General features: G+C 48.5%; 1 protein-coding gene and 1 pseudogene across 2 annotated transcripts in view; both read left to right on the top strand.

Moving 5' to 3' along the window:
* Positions 1-24,328, top strand: part of PSME3 (proteasome activator subunit 3) — a 288,151-nt gene that overhangs the window by 172,840 nt on the left and 90,983 nt on the right. The window lies entirely within an intron of this gene.
* Positions 22,934-23,507, top strand: LOC147717142 (large ribosomal subunit protein mL40 pseudogene; annotated as a pseudogene).

Raw genomic sequence — 24,328 nt, 5'->3', positions numbered from 1 at the left:
TTTAAGGGTTTTTGAGCAGCACACGCTATCTGTGTCTGAGTGTGTCTATGCACGTACATCTGCGTGTGCAGGGTTTTGTATTTGTTAGGGAGAAGCACTTAGTGGCGTTTGTACAATTATTTCGCATTATGGCGCCAACACTATTGCAGTCCTTACCGAACATTATCTCCTTTCTGACAACCAGGCCTTGTTGTGAAGAAGCAGCACCCTGGGGTGTGTTGACAGCAATTGTTTGCAAATGTTGCTAAGTAACAGCACACACCGGGTGTGCACGAGCGTTGTCACTGGTGTGTGCCCAGCCAATCATTCAACGTGTTAAAGAGACACACCCTCGGTGTGTGCCCCAATACTGTAGCTGCATGGAGCATCTTACACAGCGTGTGTACAGGGCTATTTTTGAAGGATCGGGACACACTTGTGTGCACAGCAACGAGTTGCAGTTGTGAGCGCACAGGCACCCTCTGTGTGCTTACACACCGTTGTCGTTGTGGAGAGGAGCAGCCTAGAACTAGTTAGCGTGCAGTACACACTTGTGTGCGTGCCGACACCCCAGCACAAAGACACACTTGTCATGGAGCCTCGAGAAAGAAGCAACCGTCCCGTTTCCAAAGCAATGCCTTCCCTGATTGCCCCGGCAAATGTGCCGGGTTTATTTACCTCCTATACCACTGTGTTATATGAAATAATAACACATTCAAACCATTTCCATAAACCATTCCGGAGTATGGGTGAATACATGGTACATCGGTGGGCCCAGTCTTGCTGAAATATGTACTATTGTTGTGCTGTGCTTATTAAACCCAGACATGGATGGGCTTTTACTACAAGGAAAAAAAACCAAGGTAAACACAATCTCTGCTACGCAACAGAGAATTGAAAGTGAAGGGTTCGCAGCGCTTTCTCCTCAGCGGTGCGCCGCGACGAGGCTGGCGCAGAGCAGACCATTCCATCAGGGCGCTTTGTTAGCCACTTTAGTCCGTTAAGGTCCGGTTGCCATAGCATCGCGAGCAGAACACGCCGCAGATTGGCATGAAAAAAGCTTGTCGCCAATTGCCCTGTCACAGCAGACAGGCTCGCTCCCTTGGCTCAAAGGCAGCCCACTGAAAGTTTGTTCCCAGTTTGCACTCCCCCCGCTGTTTAATATCCATTTACCGTCCCTGGGATTGATCTGGTGCAGCGTCGGAAAAACACCGTGGGTGCCGCGCCGGGGCTCCGTCCGTGCAGGGACCTCCTTCCCGTGGCCGGGCATTAATGGGAGCGAGGGGGTACCCCCGTGGGCTTCGCTGCAGCATCAGAGGAGCAGAGAGGGTGGGGGCTCCAGTGCCAGGACAAGCCGGGGTAGGCGAGGGACAGGCACGCCGGGGTGGGCGAGGGACAGGCACCCAGCCACGAGACCCTGCCCCCCTAATGCCAGGGCTGGATGATTAAGCAAGGGGTCTTTGGCTGGGATATGAACCCTGCCCTTGCCAGGGCCCTGTATGAGGGCGGGGAGGAGAGTGGTCCGTGACTGCCAAATGCTCTCTGAGCACTGGTACCCTGCACCTCCCAAAGCTAGCCTCGGAGGATGGACAGGAGATGCATCCTTTGTTGAGATATGCAAACCTGTCCGCGGCTGGCACGGATTGTGGAAATTGAAGTAATATATCAATGTATTGCTGGAAGACAAAACCGCGTGCGACCATGTGCGCTGTACAGCACTTAAATAGAACAAAGGGGAGTATAGCAATTTACTCCGCCCATGCAGACAAGAGTGATGAGAAGAGGGAACGTTACTAATGCCGAAATATACATTACCATATAAAACAAGTTCCGCCTGATAACGGTCGCGCACGAGCCATTCCTCTGCACATGCGCTCTGTCGTTTGGGCTGAAGCACAGGGCAGGAAGCGGACGCCGTCGCCGTGAGCATGCACGCAAGCTGAGGATCGCCGGAGAAGACATGGAGCCTGATGCCGAGACTGACCCGCTGCAGAGGGAGAGGGACACGCGGAAAGAGCCTGCTGAGTGTTGTGGAGAGGGGGAATCTGTGTGTGCGTCTGTGTGCGGAGTGGAGCTTAGGGGGAGTGGGTGTGTCTCTGTGCGCCCCTGTGCGCGTGTGTTTGTGTGGGAGGGGGGGGGGGGGCGTGTATGTCTGTGTGCGTGCATGTGCGCTCGTGTGTATGCGTGCCGGCTTACAAGGAGCTTAAAGGGAGACAGGAGAATGATGGTGCGCGCGACCTGATCCGCGCGTGCCAGTTTCTTGTCGCCTCTTTTAGTCCTTGTAAGCAGAACCGCCGACAATGGGTCTCTCTGCGACAATCTCTTCGCGATTAGTCGCAGATGCGAGACCTAAAAAGGGCATGTCGCACATCCCTTTTTGTTCAACTAGGTTAGGTTAGGTTAATGACATTTGTTAAGCGCATGGTTGCACAGAGAACAGTGCGTCCCCGCGCTGACAGCCCTATCTACATCTCATCAGCTGGATCACAGAAGGAGTGCCTGGCCTGCTATGCTGAATTTAGTTTGGGGAAAAGGTGGGTTTTCAGCCTCTGTCTGAACCTGGTTTCAGACAGCTCCATCCTCAAGTCGATGGGTAGGTTATTCCAGTCATTGCTGGCCTGGTGTCTAAAGGAACGACCTCCCATCCTAGCTCTATATATCCGAGGCGCCACTAAAAGCATGCTGCCCATCGACCTCAGGGGACGTGAGGGGCGATAGACAGGAAGCAGGTCCTGAAGATATGGAGGTGCTTTTTTGTGAGCTATACGGTGGGTTATACACATGGTTTTAAATTTGATTTGTTCCTTTATTGGGAGCCAGTGGAGGGAGCGTAATGCATGTTTCCCAGAGGCTCTCCTAGGGAGGTTAAGGACCAGCCTAGCAGCTGCGTTCTGGACGCGTTGTAACTGAGCTAGGCCTTTTTTGCTGAGTCCGCATAGAAGGGAATTCCCATAGTCTAGGTGGGAGGTGACCAAGGCATGTACCATAGTTTTTCTGGAGCTGGGGGGCAAAAGGTCCAGGACTTTCCTCAGGACCTTCAGGAGTCCATAGCATTTTCCGGCAACCTTCCCAACATGGTTGGTGTATGCTAGCTTAGAGTCGAGGAGGAAGCCAAGGTTTTTGACTGTCTCTACTGGGGCCGGGACCAAGCCCAGTTCCGTGGGCCACCAGGCAGAGGTCCAAATGGAAGGGCAGGGGCCTACGATAAGAACTTCCGTCTTGTTGCCATTGAGGCGGAGACAGTTCTGTTTCATCCAGCCGTCAAGTGCTACCAAGCAGGCCGAGAAATTCTCAGCGTCCACAACTGGATCACGGGATAGATTGATCACCAGTTGTGTGTCGTCTGCATAAGAGACTATTGCAACACCATATGACTCCACCAACTTGGCAAGGGGTTCCATGTACAGATTAAATAGAGTGGGGCTCAGGATCGAGCCCTGAGGAACCCCTTGCCTGAGACATCTTACACTGGATTTATATGGTGGGCAGTGCACTTGAAATCTCCTGTTGTTGAGGAAGGAGACCAGCCACTCATGTGCAGGACCGGTTATTCCCTTTTCATTTAGGCGGTCCAGTAATACGGGGTGAGATACGGTATCAAACGCCGCACTTAAGTCCAATAGGACCAGTGCAGCCGTGTGACCCTCGTCCGCCTTACTTCGCAGCAGTTCTGTCGATAGGAGGAGGGCAGTCTCTGTCGAGTGTCTGGCTCTGAATCCCGATTGAGACGTGTGAAGGAGCATGTTTTCCTCCACAAAGCTCACCAGCTGTCTGTTGACCAATTTTTCTACTACCTTCGCACAGTAGGGAAGGAGGGAGATTGGTCTCAGGTTGTCTAATTGCGTGATGCTTATGTGGGCTTTCTTTTTAATTGGGACGACTTGGGCCAGTTTCCAGCTATCCGGAACTAAACATTCATGGAAAGACAGTGAAGCCAAGTTACCTATATGCTTCGCTACCAGCGGGATATGATTTCGAAGAATTCTCGCTGGTACTGCATCAAGGGGAGAGCCTGAGTGAATGTTCGATAGGATATTGATAAGCTCCTCAGTTTGAGGAACCACAAATTTCCTAAGTTCTTCCCTGACCTTCTTTCCGCAGTTAGGGTCGGGTTTTATAGCTTCAGAGTTAGTCTGAAATGATGCATAGATTTTTTCTACCTTCCCTATAAAGAAGTCTGCGATGTCATTGCATGACTCAGTCGTGGTGGGGGCTTCCCCTGAACTCGCTGGAGGGGCTGAGAGTTCCTTTAGAATCATAAAAAGTTCTTTAGATGTGTTCTCCGCAGTGTCTATCCGTTTATTATAGTACTCTCTTTTAGCTTTCCTGATCTGTTTGTGGAAGAGCCTTAGTTCACTCTTATAGGCTTCGCGTAGTGAGGGGGCATATTCCACTCTCCATCTACGCTCCACGGTTTTGCACTTGGTTTTTGCGGCGCGCAGCTCAGCGGTGAACCAAGGAGCAGATTTCGTGCTCCGAGCCATGGCTTTATGAGTCCAAGGGGCTACATTATCCAGCGCACCTTGCACCCAATCTTCATATATCTTATACGCCTCTACCAAATTGTCGCTGAGCTTTGGAGGATTCTGTTCAAGGGCTTGACTGAAAGCATTGTGGCTGAATTTTCTCCAGTCCCTGCGTCTAATGACGGGAGGTTTCTGTATGGGCCTCCTGTTGGGTAGTTTCCTCAATTTAAATGGGATCACATAGTGATCTGACCACAGAATCTTAATCGGAGCAGAGACACTTATGTCTTCCCAGTTAGTGAAAATTGGGTCCAGCAAATGTCCTGCTTGATGAGTGGCTCTATTGTCAGCTAAAACAAGCATAAGGGTTCTAAGTTCATTAATTAAGGAAGCGGCCTCTCTGCAATTGACATCGTCCAAGTGCACGTTGAGGTCTCCTACAATCATAAATTTATTGTGGCGTAAAGCAGATTGCATTAGAGCTTCCAGGAGGCTTTCAATGAACGCAGTAGCTACACCCGGAGGACGATAGATAAGGTAGCCCTTAATGGTGCAGTTGGGCCTCACCGTAATAGAGAAAAGTCCCGCTTCGCATTTATTGATGGAAGTCGGTTCAAGAGAGACTGGTAAGTCACTATTGTGAATAATGGCTATCCCTCCCCCTCTTTGATCTCCTCTGTTAATGTGAAGAATATTGAAGCCGGGAGGAAGGGCCTCTAGGATATCAGGGATGGATTGATCATTCAGCCATGTCTCTGTCAAGAAGACTAGGTCGGGTTTGTCATCTAACAGTAGGTCATAAATGTTCAAGCTATGGCGTTTCATCGATCGGCAGTTAAGTAATAAGGCAGATAGTTCGTTACCTTCCTTATTCGTCGCTTGGTCTTTGAAGAATGTATGTCCACATCCCACACACTTCAGGGGCCATTTTTCCACCTGTAGCATGTGTTCACATTCTGGCGGCAGCCTCTTATTCAACTGTAGTAGCGCCTGCCTTGTGTAGTTTAGAATTCCACGTTGTTCTGAGATGGTTTGGACAGGGGGACGGGGCCTGGGCCGCTGCAGGTCGCGGACGGGCGCAGACGGGCTTGCCTTAGGCGCGCCTTCGGCGCGCAAACGGCGCTCCCGCTGTGCTCGTCCGCTGCGCTTGCGTGGTTGGCACATTTAGGCGGGGGAGTGGGCGTGGCCAACGAGGTGGGCGTGGCCTCACGGGTGCCGCGATGGCGGCCTTTCCACCAGCTGTCCCGCGAAGCAGCGCTAGCTCCGCTGCTCGTGGGGTGTCTGCTGGTTCTAAGTGCTCACAATCTCAGGGGCGATTAGGCAAGTTAATTTAAAAGCAGTGTGACACAAAAAGAAGATATTAAAAAAACGAGTGAATAATGCCTCCGGCTTCCGCCTCAGAGGTGCAGTAAGTGGCTACCTGCGCTTTTACTCAGCGCTAGTTATAGGCGGGGGAGTGGGCGTGGCCAACGAGGTGGGCGTGGCCTCACGGATGCCGCGATGGCGGCCTTTCCACCAGCTGTCCCGCGAAGCAGCGCTAGCTCCGCTGCTCGTGGGGTGTCTGCTGGTTCTAAGTGCTCACAATCTCAGGGGCGATTAGGCAAGTTAATTTAAAAGCAGTGTGACACAAAAAGAAGATATTAAAAAAACGAGTGAATAATGCCTCCGGCTTCCGCCTCAGAGGTGCAGTAAGTGGCTAAAGTGTCAGAATCCACACAGTTTATAAAGAAAGTTTAGAATGCACAAAAGCGGTGTGTTGGAGCATGCAGTCCTGAAACTCATTCCGTCCGTGCGCGTAAATTGATTGCGTCACTGGTAGAGCCTCGGTTGGACCTAATCATTTTACGAGCACAATTAAGGCACACATTTAATTATTTTTTCACAATGAAAAAAATGGTAGTACACCGGTCGTTTAGTCTTTGGTTGCATGAAGGTGGATGTGAGATTAGATATATGGAGGGCAGCAATGATTAACAATTATCAACATGAGTCTGGGGTTAAATTGGTTATTGATGTGTGATCTGCTTTATAGTAGTTAACCCTGTGGAAGGGCAATTGGTGCTTGAAATGCATTGGGTTTTAACTACTTCGCACTGAGAGAAATGGTGAATCCCCATGCGTTTGGAAGAAAAGCCTGGACAGGCACTTGTTGAACTTAGATAAAACGTATATTACTAAACAGTTTGAACTCTTTTGCATGCGAATTCTTTTGTTGCTGTGCATCCTGACGTGGGTCCGGACTAGGCTCCACCAGTGATGCACACATCCTTGTGTACCATGTCCTCTAAAACTGCATGTGATACTTGTAAGTCATCCTTACAGCAGGCTTAACAGCCCCGGTAAGGAAAACCCGATGCCTACAGCCACCTCTGCATCCGTCGCCCCAGGCTGTGGAGATCACTGGTCCGAGCATCGCAAGTCTTGAAGTCCCCGGTTGGTTCACCCTGACTAGTCTCTCAGGTCACTGCGGAAAGAGGCTGCAGGCTCTTTCCGCAGTGACCTATCTCTATTAAATAATTCCTACGATGAGCATGAAAAGGGGAATTGGAAAAATATAATATGCTCTGTTAAGTAACCTGATCGGAATGCAGAATGAATAGTGGGAAAGGAGTTGAGGAGTGAAGTTAACAAAAGGCAATGCATTCAAGAATTTTAGCCACAGATAACAAATTGAATCGACAGAAGGACCATATCCAATGTAATAGAAGTAGGGACCATTCCAGAGGAAGGTATTGGCATGTAAGAGAATACTGAAGAAAAGTAAAGGATGCAAAAGTGCTTTCATCATTGAAGGTTCTGGATCAGTAGAAGAAACAGTGGGCATGCTCTGCCCTGGAATGCCAGAACCTCCGTCTGAGACGGAATGCAAAATGTGAAGTTTATCTGCCCAAACATTGAGACTTCTGTTAAGTCTTTCGATCTGTAGCTAGAAGCTTACTAGATCATCTCTTTTCCGTGATTAAGTCTTTCTAATCTCGACAGAAAAGGTCACTGTAAAAAAATTTATATTTTGGGGTAGGTGATTGCTCATTTTATTATTAAATCAGTTTTTATTAGCAGAACATTTAGCATGAAAATACGTTACAACATTGCTGGCCGGCTACTCTTATTCTGGTATCTAACACAGCATGCCGCCTACAACCCATTCAGGGCCGGCCGCATTTGTTTAATGCGCGCTAGCGGAATTCCGCTCGCACGCTGAGATTTTTTAAATCGCATGTTACGTGACGAGCTTGGCTCGTCATCAGCGTGCGAGGAGGCTACGCCATGACGAGCCCAGCTCGTCAACGGCGTGGAAGGGGTTAAAAGGAGACCATAGACAGTCCTAGCACCACGAAAAGTGGTTAATAGCAAAGTCCAATGCGCTGTTGGCATGTGTGTGGCAACAAGCCAAGAATCAGTTTTTGACGGCTGAATGCTATACGGTCTGCCTTTTAACAGAGGGCATGAAAAAAAATGCAGACCAAACAAGAATACAACCCAATTAAAAAAAATTAAAAAAACGGGCAGCCTGCCACCCCCACCCTTCTACCGGTGAGCAAGAAACAAAAGATGTACTCTAACGTAGGGGTACGATCTGATGCGGTACTCAGCAGTGTCATGAGGGCCCAGGGAACCCATCCGGGACCGATTGCGCTATTCGCCCATGCGCCCTTCGGGAATCCGTTTCGGAATCAGGACAGTTCCCGGAATTCCGTGGATAGAATTAAGATGAAGGGGGCCCTGATCTTGGCATAGTTTAAAAGCAAAAAATACAATAAAACTAGTATTTAACAAAATAAGAAAAATCAAAGTGAACAATGGGTGTGATTTTCTAAAGCTTTAGAAAAATGGTGCTATAAAGGGTCAATTATAGTCTATGGTCGTAGTCGACCTGGACCTAGGTTCAATTTGAGGCAGACAGTGATGCATCACGAGTTGAATACGCCAACCAGGTATGTCCCGATTTTACCTCCTGATGTAGTTTAAGTCCCAACCACAAGAGTACACTTATAAAGCTCCCAGGATCTTAGTTGAGGCACTTGGAGACTCTGGTTGTCAGAAATGTTTCCTATTTTGGCCTGTGCTGAAAAGCATCCTCAGACGTTATCTGCAAAACCAATTGGTCCAAAAGGCGAGATCTATTGGCTTTGTCAATTCTTTTTGAAATTGAGACCACTTCATAGTTTACATTGCACTAAAATGAAAGAGCATGCGTACACTGTGAGCTCAACCAAGTGAACTAAATGCATTTTGCTGAAGGTCATTTAAACGTAGAAGGGAAGACAGAGTAAAGCAGAAGTTACAGAATTTTAGAAGTCCGATGGGTGAAAACCCTTCGTTCTTGTCAGATCTTAAAAGGCTACTGACATGAGACAGGAAAGATGGAATATGCGATGTGGTTGAACTGAGGTATAAAGGAATAGGCGAACTACAAGAATATAGCGGTACTCTAGAAACGGCACACGGTTTCCACTGCCAGCGGCATGATCTAACTCGTGCCCTGTTGCGTTTAATTTGAGGTTTAAAAAAAAAAAAAGATTACGTGCTAACATTTGAGAAACTAAGTTCGGGCAATGTATGAAGCAGTACAAGATGCCTGACCATGCTCACACCAGTCTCGTGCTTGCTTGTTTGGTGCGAGTGAAGGTTTACAGATTCTGTAAGCCAGTTGGTTTGGATTTATTAACGTACTTTAATCAGGATGGGCCTTTGTTCTGAGGGCAGTGATTTCCATATCTCACCCTTGATTCTCTTGCTGGTTCTTGACCGGTTCCGGTCTCACCACTTGACTCCTGAACTGCAAAGTGCGGCAATTTCCACCTAACGTGTGGGTGAGTCGTGGCGAGGGAAAATAATTAAATTTTCCCTCGTCATCCGGGAAATCACTGCGCCCACCACTCTTACCTGCACTGGCCACGGCTGGCGTGAGCAACCTGCCGTACCCAAATTAATCGCGGGCCCCTGGACCGCTTACTGATCTATAATTTCTCTGATTGGCTGTGTACATTCAGCGGGAGTTCGCGGGAACTCGGGGGAGGTGGGTAATATTGTGCTAGTGTTGTGCTGGTCTTCGGTTTAGAATCAGTACTGTAAGTAGGCTTCCTATATCCGAGAGCGATTTGGTAGATGTGTGTGTAGGCACGTGCTTGTGGTTCAGGTCCCGCATCTGCTGAATGAATCATAGATGCCGTACATGTTTTCATGTAGTAGGACATCTGAAAGCCAGAAGAGGGCAGTGTTGGCACATGAAGCAAGGGCTTTACAGCGCATATGCGGACATATTTTATTTATTTCGGGAATAGCCAATCAGTATGAAGTGTCCTATACGGGCTGCAAAAGTCTATAGTGGTGTAGCACAAAACATTTGTTATGAATGTGTTCATGTTACCATATCTGTACTGAATGTAGGACTTTATGGATAAGAGGATACACTTAAAATACAGATAACACATCCTTGATAAAGTGATGCATTGGCTGTTTCGAAGTGTTCTGTAATTATTAAATGTAGTAAAATGTTCAGTTACGTAGTAGCAGGGGCGAATCTAGACTATTTTTGGGGGTGGGGGGCTGGTAGTTCAAGCCACAGTGGATCATTTCACGCAATGGGGGCGGAGGCCTCCTCTGAGCAAGTATGAGAATACACTTTAGCAAAGCAGCAGATGTTCCTTTAATGTGCTACCACAGCATTTAAGCAAGCCTGTATTTTTGTTAAAGCCAGATCTCTTGCCAGTACTTACCCCTGGGACATTTAGCACCGCCGGAGCTTCAAGAATGTGCCCCAGACCTGCGAGCATCAGATGTGTGGTTTTTTTTTGACCAGGTGCCGCGAGCGTGAGGGGTAGGTGATCCGCCGTTCCAGCGCATAACCAAAGGTGCATCTAACCTAATAGCGCTGGCCTCACGGGAGTATGCTGCGAGGCCCTATACAATCCCCTTAGGGTCGCCTAAATAGAGCAGGACCCCGTGGCTCTCTTTTCCTCCGACCCAGCGAGGTTGTATTTGCTTTCTTCAAAGAGATTGAGCATTGAGTTCATAGTTGTTTTTGTGTAGTACTTTATTGAGGTCCTGACGAATCGCCGCCTGACGATTAACATGTTGACCACATCAGGGGGTTGAGTTAGTGTTCTGTACACTTATACGGTCTATAACTCCCCTCTCACTCCTTTTAACTAAGGAACCAGCCACGTTAATAAAGTGGATTGTGGACTGATTACCTTTTTTACTCTCCTCACTCATTTTGCACTGACTACACTTCTCTTCATCCTCCCTTACACCCACCATCGGCAAGGAACAAAAGAACCCCGCCAAAAGAGTACCTTTGGTTACTCCGTCAGACATTGCAGCGCCGGTCTGACGAGGGGCAGTGAGTCGATGATGACACTGGACACCCTCCAGTAATGGTGTGTTTCACACCTAATACTCTGGGTGTGTGAGGCTCTCTAAGTTCCGACTAGGGAACCCTTCCAGCCACGGTACTGACAATACCTACTCCTCTCTCCACGCTGTTACACTTCCCCAGGGGAACTTTGTACTCTGCTGCAAGCATCAGATGTCTGCAAGATGATGTGAAGTGTGTTTTATGTCTGGTCCTCGTATCTGACACAGAAAAAGAAGGCACCGAAGCCCTATTGGAAGGTGTCTTTTCTTAGTAAAAACAACACAAGCTAAGCGGCATAATAAACAAATGTGTCCAAAGAGCTAGAAGATGTTTAAGAGGATTGCCCCTTTAGCATATGATTGTGCCCTGATAGACACAGGGGTAGGCTTCAAAGAATCCCATTGTTTCAATTTTATTTTGTTTAGTCTTTTTTTTTTTAAACCATTGCACTAAAAGGCAATCCTATCCTTATTGTACACTAATTTTGCGAAAAATTTATCACAATGATCTATCGAGCGTATACTGGTATTAATAAAGTTATGGAGGGGAGGAGGTTTATATCTGACTGTCACAGAATTAAGATGAGTCACTAAGATCAAACAATATTGGCAATTACAACGTGGAATAAGTGGAATTCCTGTTCACAATGTAAAAACAAGTATATGTTAGTACTGATATTGCACTGATCTAGCTGGTTAGCAACAGAGCACTGCACCTTATGTGAAGTGTTCTGAGTTGGGGGCTTGATTCTGAGAATTCCACACATTTACACTAGCATCTCACATATTTAAAGTTGAAGCACTGTTTAAGTGACGTTCCCAGAACTGCACAATTTTCAGTCCAGCTGGTTTTAAACTCTGGTCCCCAGGTGTAAAGGTTCTGGTTTTCAAAATGTTACATTGAAGAGTGGTACCTCCGGCATCCACTGCCATCACCTACTGACAAGGTGACATCCAAACGTCTGAAGGGAGCAGAAGGAATTGGTGAAACGTGCTGTATAATTTGTTTAAGCATCATTGTGCTGCTTGTTCACACCACTCGCACTGCCATCTCCTATTTCACTCTCCTTTGCTGTTTGTAACATTGTCCTGCCATTTTTCACATTTTCCCTCCATATTCTCACTTTTGCTTTCTTTTTTTCACTATTCTCTTCTCTCGCTCCCCAATTTCTTCCATCAGTCCCTTCTGTTACACTTATCCTTCTTCCCACCTTCTCACTTCCTATCAGACACGCCATGGTGTCTTCCCCCCCCCCCCCCCCCCCCCACCCCATCAAAATGCCAATGCTTTCCTAGCTAATTGAAGATCTATTGGCTTTGCCACTGCACTCCTCCCATCCAAACCAGCTAAAATATCTTCCTGGGTTGCTTCATAAATCTACTAGTCCTGTAAGAAAATCCACTTGTCCCTTTTGGTGCCATGTAGTGCAGCGACAAATTATGGCAGCAATCTCATTACATAAGAGCTCTGATATAGCGCCTCTGATTATGCCACGGCTCATACCATAGTAGTGTTTGAATACCAGCAATCCCCTTATGTTGCCATGCTTCCGCAGATCTACATACTGGAGCTGAAGGTAGTAGTAAGCAATAGTTTCTGGGTTGGAATGTCTCTTTGAGCATGCAAACTTGCATGTTTTAAGGGTCTTCAACAACTCTTCTCTAATCTTTTTCCATACTGTGAAATGTTGCAAATCTACTCCTGACAATGGCAGATGTATGCAGTTCACAAATATTTTTTAGGAGTACTATTTCTTGCGCTACTGCTTGTGAATTCACATAAGCCGTATAGCTGCACTTCATGCAAGGACATATACCATGGGTGCACTTTTGTGACTTTCTTTAATTGGGCCCCTAATTTGGTCCGGCCGTAACTGTAACCTTTTGAGTTTATTAAAATTCTGTCTCGCTCGCTATATCGGCTAGCTTCACTGAGTGACAGCATTCTGCTCTTTCACAAGGAACATATCTGCGCACAAAGTAGTTTTGTTCCGTGCCAGTAACTTCTATGGCAGTATGGGCTTTTTGAGACAAACTATTTTTAATTTTGCCAATGTTTGTTATAATGGTGAGGGCCCACCAGCTCCCACACCAGTAAGGTTTCACAAAAACCACCCCAAAACAAGTCACACATTGACAAAACTAAACAGCTGACCAACAATTTCAGACCTACTGGCTTTGCCAATGCTTATTTATTTTATTTTTCCCATAATCTTATTGAAACTGGTTACACTGATTTTTCCATTATGAATATTTTTTGAAAATACTAGCATGAATCAACACATTTTAATAAATGATACTGCAAAGAAATGGTTCCTAAAATTATACATTAGTTTAGCTAAATGTTTTTTTCCTACTTTCATTTCTTTATGAACATTTCTATTTTGAAAGCAAAGAATCCTCAATCTTGCTTTCAAGCTTCTGCAAATATTTGCATCTAACCAGGAAGCATTGTGGAGAAGTGTGGCTCACTGATTAGAGCGGCAGACCCTGATGCAGAGGTCTGGCCCAGTACTAGGGTTCAATTCCCAACGCGGCAGGGTCCTGAGCCCAAAATGTCCACGGACTCGATAATTCTCGCCTCGGTGCCTATTCTAATCATGGGGTCCCACGCTGCAACTCTGGGCAATAGCTTGCTTAATCTCCACTATGGCGGCCCACCCGCTGCGGGATGCCTGGCTTTCACCTTGGGGATGCCCAGTAGGGGTTATCTCACAGGGAAAAAGCCAGGATGGGTTCCCAAGGCAAGCGCATTGATGCCTTCGGGTGATACGTGCGCTATATAAGTCGCAATACATTTACATTGTGGGAGCATTATACTTAACCTCATATTGTTAAACTTTGAAAACAGGTATACATAGATTTATACTGGAATCACTGCCAGTAATGCAGTCACAGCTTGCAACATTTACTTGGACCGCTCACCCTAATAATAAAGGCTTTGAATTAATTAACCATAAATACAAGTTTAAACAGCATTAACATATGGACCCAAATATTACCTTAACTGCAGACAAAGCCCTTCCCTACAATGTGTTACTGAAAACTGACAGTCAAAGGGTTTGTGCTGTAAGGGGTTGGACCTACTTGTCCCAAGGACAAAATGCACAAACTTATTGCCCTTGACACCAAACAATGTCCTGGGCTTCGGGCTATAGGAATTCCACATCCCTGAATTTTATGACCCATCTAGCAAATGACTCTAGCACAAGCTGCCCCATGACGATTGGGAGTTTTCTTCTGTAATGGCAGGAGATTCCCTTACAAAATTGGGTACTCTGTCATCCAAACCACAGTGACCGTACCGAGCTAGGAAAAAACTGCATTTCACTAAAAAAGCAGAAATGTATGGCAGAACACCACCAACTACCACAGCGCAAGATTCATAAAAAGGAGCAATCGAGAACGTGGCCAGGGGTTTTACTTCATGTGCTTAATTCCAAAACAGGATTTGAATTTAAGGCCCTTAATGGACTGCCGCCACTGTTTTATCTAAAACTGGAATACAAAGTCGCATGCTCTATCGCGGCTAGTTACAGACATCTATCTGTAAATGGGTCCTCATGATCGCCTACATTGTTAAAAAACAAAAGCGTAAAAAAGACTGCAGGCCTTTTCTATCCGTGCAGCAGATTTGAATTCCGGAGCATTGACTGCAAATCTATTACAGGTAAGTAGTTTTATTTTGGCTTTGCTGTATAATTGATAACTCATTTGTAAGAGGTGGCACTATACCCTGAGATTTTTAATGAGGCTCCAGTAACTGTACTGAATTCTCTTTGGACCATGAATGTCCTGCAAATTACAGTATTAAGCATTGGTGTCTAATCCACCGTTTTTGATGGATATTTGGATCCTCATGTTCCTCACCTTTGAATAGTCCAGGAACCAGATTTGATCTTGAAACTTCTGCTATAGCTCTGACGCTGCTAAGGGATACTGGCTCTTCCTTTACACTGGAAATGTCAGTTTTTAACCCTAGCACTCAAAAGTAGATCAGAAAAAACTGAATTTGCATCATACTGAAGATTCCTCACCTTGTAAATTGACCCAGGTGCCAGACTGGATCTGGAAACTTTAAAGCAGTTACCTCGTGTCGATGGGTGACGTCATGGTGGCTGATCCGTTCACTCTAGATATGACTTTTGAGATATATATAGATATACACACACACGTTCTTTCCTTTCCATGCCTTCGAAATATGGATCCTGAGATAGCAGTGTTGTTTTTGACAGAACTTTCCCTCTGGACAGCTGTTTTTTTTCGCATAAAATTCTTGCTCTGTGCAGATATAGGCCCCAAAATTACAGGGTTTAAACATTATTGTGATTGTCGTGTGCCTGTCACCGACATCTAAGTCTGCCTGTGGTGCCGCCACGCATGAGACAGTCATGATTGAGTTGTGCTATAATTAACTATAAGCCTATTCAAGACCGTACCGCCACGTTCGCTGTACGAAACTCTCAAAGAAATTGCTAATGTGGTCCTGGACCCAGTAGAAATGAAGGTGCACATTCCCATCCCGGGGACAGCTCCACATTGAGATCTAGGAATTCAGGTAAGTCCAAGCACAAAACTTTAGCAATCAAAGCACTGCTCTCAGTTGGCCGCACTCCTCAAGATGAGTTTTACAATACCCGGGGGATAATTAGGCCTTTGGCCTTTGAGCCATTCTACATAGCGGACTCCACAGCAATCCTCTTTGGTACCCTACCATATCCCTCTTATGCATTAGAGCCCCAGGGATTTGAGGTGACCGACTTTAGGAAGCCAGACAGATCGATCTCGGATGTCAACCACACCACTTGACCTTCACTTGAGTGAGCCCTGGTTCGGTTGTCTCTAGCTATGGCACATTGGCCGATGCAGAGACACACCATGGTCTAGAGCCTAGACGCTGGATCCAATAGTTTTAGTGGGTTCTCTCCCCCCCATGTATGAGATGGGCAAGACAACTCAAGTGGTAGCGGAGGTGAAAAATACAACCTTGCTCTGCTTGGCATAAGTGAGACCAAATGGACACAGTTCAGATTGGAAGTACCTGCTCCTGGAGGGATGCTGCTGTATTCTGCATGAGAGGAAGAGAATGCCCCACACTGATGCAAATGCCAACAGTGCTCTAATTGGATCCGGGAAGAGGGAAAGGTTTCATCAGACAGGAAGGAGGGATATCTGATCAGGATCCCCACAAAAGGTGACTTGAGTACCTGCACAAACCACAGAGGAAACTCCTCTTTCAACCCCAGGCAAAGTGTTCAATAATCTTCCTAAACAGAATGCACAACAAGTTGACGCTCCGTTGCGAGACCATCAAGCTCGCTTCATAAAGATAGGTCTTGCACAGACCATATTGCAATACTGCGCATCATGATTGAGAAGTAGATGAAACGGAACTTCCCCCTCAACTTATTAGACTATGAGAAGGCGTTTGACTGCGGAGACGTGGCCCCTTTGGAAACTCCTCCGCAACTGCGGTGTGCCAGATACTCTTAAAAATCATCAGGAACTCTTACAAATCATCAGGAACTCTTACGAGGGAACAACCCCGCAAGATAGTCCGGTCCTCACTTCGAAGACTGAGTCTTCCTCTACGAAGTCTACCATGGTTGTTTGCTCTCACCTTTTCTCTTCCTCCTGACTGTAGACTGGATCATGACCTCCGCTGCAAGGACAATAAATGGGATCCAGTGGACACCTTGGACACAGCTCTACGAAATGAACTTTGCAGACTAGCTGGCCCTACCCTCCCATACCCATCTGCAGATGCCAGAGAAGGCCAACAGAGTGGCAGCCACTTCAGAACAACTTGGCCTTCAAGATCCTGCTTTTCCCCCTGTGGATGTTGAGACCAACATGGCTAGCACAACTTCAGTTTCTCTTGCCGGTGATGGATTGGAATAGTTTGAGGCCTTCTTCTACTTGGGCAGAGTCCTAGACCAGCATGGCACAACCAACGGTGAGGTCGAGGCAAAAATCTGCAAAGCAAGGTCTTCATTCAGCTAAAGATTTGGTGCTCCAGGGATCTAACACTGCAAACTAAGATCAGGCTTTTTAACACCAATGTAAACTGTCCTTTATGGAGCAGAAACTTTGAGGACAACAGGGACTACCACCAACAAAGTCCAGACCAACATCAACAGCTGTCTGAGGATAATCCCCCAAATCTGCCTGCCAAACACCTCACGACCTATGGCGGCAGACCTCCCAACTCACTGCTCATTAAGAAATCACGAAAGGATGCTGGGGCTGAATAGGTCACACCCTCCGTAAACTCACTTCAAACACCACCATACAAGCCCTCACCTGGAACCATCCAGGTAAAAGGAAAAGATAAAGGTAAAGTTGCATCTGGCACTGAGGCCTCAAGGCTGACCTAAAGGAGATGGTTACACCTATAGATGAGGCTACAAATTCGTGGTTAATGGCATATAGCGCAGGAGGGTAAGTACCCAACAGTAAAGCCATTGTTTGTACGCTGGGCCTAGCTTAGCTAGCATGACTGTTTCCCTCCACATCAATGTCCCTTTCGAGGCTTTGTCGAGGGATACCTGCAGAGTCAACATGGGCATCAGAGACAACAGACCTCCCATCTCTTTCAGAGGTGAAGTGAGGAAGCCAGATGACTGCGTTTATAACAGTGGCAACATTCTAACCAGACCACAAACCCTCACCACAAAGTCTCTAAGCTGCTTTAATTTGTCCTTGGCAGCGCACAATCACCAGGTAGTTTAGTTCACATTGATGCCCCCAACCTCTGGGATGGTGCAGTATCCGGTCAAATCAGTGGGAAGATCCAGAGAATAGAATATGGCTACCCGCTATCCCTTCTGTTCTATTGCCAGAATATGCCATGAATGCCTTGGTCGTATTCTGCGAAGTTCAAACTATTGTGGCCAAGATGACAAAGCAGTTGCTGACATCAGAGACTGGAACTGGCTGCTTTTCCTTCTATTTCAAGATTCCCAAAAAAAAGTAGGCCTCCACCCCATCCTATATCTCCACCCTCAACTTCTTCCTCAAAAAGGACAAGTTCTGCTTAGCTCTTGCATCTAGGAGATTGTATGGTGGAACTCAATTTGCAGGACTATTTTTGCAGCTCCAATCGTGTTTCAGGGTAGGTGAAGAGCACTTTCAGTTCTCTGTGCTCTCCTTTGGCCTGACCCAGTGTACCTCAGGGGTTCATGATGGTGAGGTTTGCTACCCATCTGCAGAGGTTGGGAATACCAGTCTTCCAATTACTTAATCACTACCTACTGAAGACTGGCTCGGCTTAGTCAAATTCCCTCCAGAAAGACAACCTGTTAACATTGTTGAGTTTCTCCATCAATGTGCTGAAGTCATGCCAGACTCCTTCATTGCGGCTCCCTTCATTGGAACCATCCTGGATGTTTTTTTTTTTTTTTTTGCCATTCCTTTGTCTGTGTGTCCAGTACATTCTGGCTATGAGCCCTTGACGTGGGTATTAGTGAGAGCAACTCTGAGGCTTCTGGATCTCTTGGCCTCCCGAATCCGCTTGTGGACTACACTAGGTGGTATATTCGGCCTCTGCAGTAAGATCTGACATCTCACTGGCATCTTCATCAAGGCATTTTGTCAGACTAACATTAAGGTGTAGAGATTCCAGTGGATCTGCAGTTATGGCTGCTCGATTGCAGTTAGACCTGCAGCAGATTCTTCACCCTACCCCACTGCCCAGACCTAACCATTGTAACCGCAACATCTTGGCAGGTTTGGGAGCTCATCGGGGAGGGGTGGGGCTCAGAGGACCCTGGTCCTTCGAGGCTCACCTCCACATCAATTTGCTGGACTACTATAATGCCCTGCTGATTTCAGCCAAGGATTCCTCCTTGAACAAACTACAGGTAGTCCAGAACACAGCCGCCGCTAAGAGACCAGTGCCCCTCCCAGAACAGCCTTTCTCCCCCACTCCATCAGCTACAATGGCTACCCATACGCAAAAGGATCCAATTCTAGGTATGCTGTATAGTGCTTAAAGCTTTAAATAAAATGGGGCCCAGATAGCTGTCAGACAAGCTGATCAGATAAAAAACAAACCTTCGGTCGGGGCCCCGTTCATCTCCTAGTCTTACCACGCATAAAATGCACTAGACTAGGAGGCTAATCCTTCACTCACCTAGCCCCCCAACTCTGGAATCAATTACCCAGAGACATCCATCTGCACCAACTACCTGCCATGTAAAATGCTAAAAACGTCACTATTCTGATCCACCTTTCTTGTCTGCTCCCAATGCTGCCACAGGGCAGAGCTACCCTGACTGCTGTGATTTATGCGCTCTATAAATGATAAAAAAATAAATAAATATAAATAAATTGTGAGTGGTTTGCTTGGCACTGAAGGTGTTACTCCCAACCATCAAGGGGGAAAGGACAACATAATTTCAGTGTGGTACTGCAACATACAGGGCTGAGTGGGGTCATAGTCCTGTGCCAGGACCCTCTGTGCCTCTGGAAGTGGCTGAACTCTGAGGGCGTCTCCCTGATCACCCAACACATGGCAGGATTATTAAAAGCCAAGCTGGATGAGCTCAATTGCTGGTGTCTAGTGGGTAACGAATGGAGGTTGCACTCTGAGGTGGCACAGTGAGTCTTCCAACAGTGAGAGCCTGGCTTGATCTATTCACCACTATAAAAAACATGTTTCAAAAGTTTTGTGTGTTGGAGTTCACAAGGCCGCCCTTCTTCTGAGGCACCTTGGGCCAGCACTTGCATTTGGAGTTTAATGTACGCCTTTCTGCCCCTACCAGTCCTGCTCAGACTACTCTAGGGTCGAGAGCCCAAGTAATTCTAGTAGTGCCAAACTGGGTGAGGCTAGTATGGAACCCATAAGCAGGTGGTGTCATCTTAGCAGCCAGGCATCCATCAACCAGATCTGTTCACTCAGAACACTGGGAGAAGTTGGTCTATATTCAAGGGTTGAATATTTTTGGAAGAATACCAGAGTTGTTGGATGTTCTTCTCTTTTCTTTGTCACTTGCCCAGAAAGGCCTTGCTGTAGAAATAGTTAAAGGTTATCGATTAGCCCTACAGCTTTCTTACATTCTCCTGACTAGCCGTCCCTCTTCAAGTCACCAGTTGTGTTTTTAAAGGGGCTGGCCTATATTGTTCCCCCAACTCAGTTTGTGATGCCATTGTGGGGCCTTAGATTGGTCCACACCTACCTGATGCGCACTCCCTCTGAACCTTGGCACAATTGTCCTCTCTGCCTCCTTACCATTAAGCTGATGTTTCTCATTGTAACTTCGGCTAGGCGAGTGAGTGCACACCTGGGATTGTTATACCACCATAAAACATTCTTCCCAATCAAACTGGTCCTCAGGACAAAAGTGACAATTTGGGGGGGGGGGGGGGGGGTGGCTTCAGCGGCAATCGAGTAGGCTGTGCCTCCGGTGCCCCGCTGCCTATATGAGCTATTTTCAGCAGAGTTTGAGGGCTGCCTGCCCTCCCCGGGGCTAAGAGATCCCTGGCTGAGTGGGGTGCTGTGTGAGCAGTGACAGGACCCCCGAGGGCTGCCAGCGAAGCGGTGGTGTGACGGCAGGGCTCTGGCGGGCAGTTGCGCCCGCAATCTTGACTGAGGGGCCGGCGGCGGACCCTATTCCCCCCGCCCCCCCAGCCCGGACTGCCTCTCCAGGGTGACACTATGCAGCGACCCGGTGGGCTATACAAAACGGCCCCGGCGTGGGCTCTACTCTTGCGCTGCAACGCCGAAGCCTGGTGCAGCGGACGGTGGTCGGCCGGAGGAGGCCTCGCAGTCCCGTGGCTGGAGCGGGCGCCAGACTTGGAGGCAGACTCCCCCTGTGAGCGGCGGAGAAGCCTGCTGGAGCGGAGAATCTTGGTGCCTACCTGCCGGGGGATCGCGGTACAGCCGCACATTGAGCCCAGAGCTGGACACACCCAGTGGCAGGCAGAGAGGCCCGAAGGAACAGAGGCCCTAGGCGCTGGATTGCTGGCGGGATCACGGCACTGCAGCGACGAGGCAGGCCCGGAGCGCTGTTACGGCCGCCATCTTCGATTCTTGCCCGCCGTGGAAGACTAGACTGGCGGTGGCATCGCCGAGTGCTTGCGGAGTCCTGAGGCACTGGCGCGAGTGCGGAGGTGAGGTGCATCCGCTGGGGGCTGCGGGGGGGTGCGGCTGCACGTGAGGGGCGCCCCCTCGCTCCTTGTGTCCCTAGCAGGCTTCGGCCTGTCGCCCTGCGTCCGTCCCCCCTTGCAAACTGGGGCCTGGTCTGGAAGCTGCGCCCGGCGAGGGAGACTTGGATCCCTGCGACCCTCTGGAGCGGGGAACGCTAAGAGTCCCTGAGCCCTTGCTGTCTACTGGCCACCCTCCCGTGAGTCCTAGAGGCGGGGGATCGCAGCGGACTGTCCTGTCTGGGGGCCTTGAAGCGGCCTGTAGGGTGAGAAGCGGTGGGGTACAGCGAGCCCTCCTCGAGGCAGGTGCGAATCGGTCCGGGGCCCCTGGAGCTTGAGCTGATCCCCCGGCTGGTGTGCCCTATCCTGAAAGCGGCGGCGCGCCCTATTCTGAATGCAGCGGCGGTGCGCCGTCCCATCCAGCTGGGCCTCGCCTAGTTGCAGTCTGCCCTCCCCGACTGGTGGCGTAAACTTGACGGGGGTGCAGGGGCCCTGCAGACACTTGGACCTGTTGCTGGGTGCTATCTGACGGCAGAGGGTGGTGCTGCCTGCCGTTGGGAGTTGCCCTACACCTTGCCACTTGGAGACCTTACCCTTGGTGCGGTGGGGTGACCTTGGACTGCCTGGGTGGGGGGGCTGGCCAGGGGGACTGCCGGCGCCATTAGACCCGGGCCCTCGAGGGTGGGGAGGTCCCTCCTTCGGCCTACTGGAGTGGGCTGCAACTTCTTATTGCGGTGTTGGGGACGTTGCATCACCTGGGCATTGCTTTTTTGAAGTGTGTGTGCTCTTGCATCTTGTTTCCCTGCTTCCTGCCTCTCTGCCCGAGTGCGGCGCCTTGACCACCGCTCTATACTGCTGGGCCCTGCCTTCTGCCTGCATTGCCCGGGGGCGCCCTTGGCAGGCCTTACACCTGGGCCTGTGGTGGACGGGGGCCCTGGTCACTGAACCGCTGGGATTCAACCCGAGGACCGTCTTGACACCGAAGGACTAGGAGCAGGGACCGAAGAGGGCATTAGCCTAACTAAATAACCTTTGTTCCTGAAAAACTGTACTTATGATATTTTGGACATTGACACTATTTGGAAACCTAAATACTTTACGCCAGAAAAGAAAAACTAGCCTTGAGAAAGCCCCGCCGCAAATCGCCATGAGGGGGCGAAACACGTGTCGGCTGTCCATGTTCTATGAAAAACAATAAAGACACCTTTCTGGAATGATAAATAGCCCTGTCCTTTGTACTACAATTCTAAAGAACGGATATTAATCCTGGAAAAACTCTTGGGATCTTCTTTGGAGTACACACTCATCATTCCCTATCACTGAACTGCTGCCGCCTGGGAGCACGAGCACCTAGCTCTCAGCTGCAGGCCCGACTATGACAAGGTCCAAAGGAGGCAAGCAGGAACTGGTGGCGACTGCTAAAGGCACGTCGGTGATGGCTATGTGGGGCAAGACTGGGGCGGCGGCGCCAACTGACGACCCCTCGCCGATGGCTGCGTACTTGCCGCCGGTGACTCAGGCTTTCATGGTCTCCTTTATGTCTGATCTTAAGACTGAGATAGGCTCCTTGCGCACGGAAGTGCAAACATGCGTTAAGATGATGCGCATGGAGGTCACTGAGCTGGGCGACAGAGTGGACGGCTTGTTCCAGTGTTCTCACAGTTTTGGTTGTGATGGCTCTGCGTTGTGGCCCAGAAAGTTCCCCTAAGAAAACTGCCGTAGGCGCGCCGGAGTTGGTCTTATGTATCCTCGCTGACGTCACCGGCGCTGATGACGTCAGGGCGGAGTCACTTGGTGCATTCCCCCTGGCGTGCAGGGATGCTGTGCAAGAAAAGTTTTCCAGATCCAGTCTCACACCTGGGGATAATTCTACGTTAAGGAATCTGCGGCTAGAATAGTCTCCCATATACATAGTTACCGAAGATAAGTAACTAGTACATCTATTCACAAGGTGAGGAAGGCAATGATTGCAAGAGCCACAGATGCACGCTGCGTTGACTGCACTCCTGGTCTGATCCAGGGCCTTTTTCCAAAGAATATGGCCTCTGCAGACTCATGTGAGACACTGGCAGGCTTTGATTCTCACTCAGGACGTCTTCCCATGAGTGCTGAGCCCAAGGAAAGTAGGCGAGTGGACCCCAGACGAGATGAGACCTGGCAACCAGAGACTGCCAGCGGAAGAAGTTTGAACCCGTGGCACCAGAGCTTAGCCCCATTGAGGTTTTTGTAGCGCCTATTCGGCACACAAATCAGATGAAGGTTTGGGCCCCGCAAGGAAATCGAATGTCGCTATGTTCTTCTCAAGAAATGGTCCCTGTTCAAGTAGGAACAACACGAGCAAGAAATGGCCACCATAACCTCACTGATGGAGGTTCAGACCAAAACGCTGGCAGAGCGGAGACTGGAGTCGGAGGAGCTTTACCAGGCCTCTGTGCGTAGAGAGATGAGGCACTTCCCACTTTGAGAGCCAAAGGGCCAAGTCTTATACTGCTCAACCTAAACTACGAGGCGCCTGAAGGGAAGTACAGTGACGTCATTAAGGGGTACTCTCAGTGAGGGTGGAGTTGTATGGTTCCCCAAGGCTCCTGCTACTCCTATTCACCCTGGTGATAACGTCACTGTATGGTACATCTTTGGCTCCTGCTCACCCTGGTAATGAAGTCACTGCGTGTAGACTGACACAGCTCCCAAGTGTTTACCAGAGTGATTTATTTTTTTTTTTTATTTTTTTTTTTTTCACACTGGGGTTGCCGGATTCTGTCACTTACAGCGCCAAGACTCCCCTGGGTATTTGTTGTGCTCTAAAAGTTTCTTCATTCATTCAGGAACCTGCAGTTAGAAATCCTTATCAGAACAATAAGGAACGTACCTTTGCTAATGCCTTTTCTGGTAGAGACTATATTTCTGCAGACTCCTCACCGATCCTCCCTATTCTGTGTTTTGAGCTCTTACAGTCCATTTAAGATAATATAAAACATCTTTTCTGCACCATCTGATTTCAATGGCTCGGCACCCAATACGTAGAAGGAGAGCAGGAAAAATAAGTGTGTGTGTGTGTCAAGTCACATCCAATGCAGACCAATCTGACGCTGAGCTGTACACCACCACCTGTTGGTACTCTAGGGAATTGCTTTACTGTTTCCAGATACAGTCTGGCACCTGGGGAAATTTACAAGGTGTGGAATCTGCAATTAGAGGCTCTACCAGAAATAATGGTTTGAGGCATATGAGCTGCAGATCTTACACTGTGCATTAGATCGCCACCTGGTGTTTGGCTTCGATGATTGCATGTTGTTGTCGTCTTGGAAGAAGTCTTTGTAGTCACAAGATAGATGACTCCTCCTTGGGCGATCGTGCGCATGGGCGTTGGCTCCATC

The sequence above is a fragment of the Lissotriton vulgaris genome, chromosome 5 (genome assembly GCF_964263255.1).
Source record: "Lissotriton vulgaris chromosome 5, aLisVul1.2, whole genome shotgun sequence".
Lineage (NCBI taxonomy): Eukaryota > Metazoa > Chordata > Amphibia > Caudata > Salamandridae > Lissotriton > Lissotriton vulgaris.
Note: the sequence above shows the minus strand (reverse complement) of the source record. Positions and strands in the feature narration are given on the sequence as shown.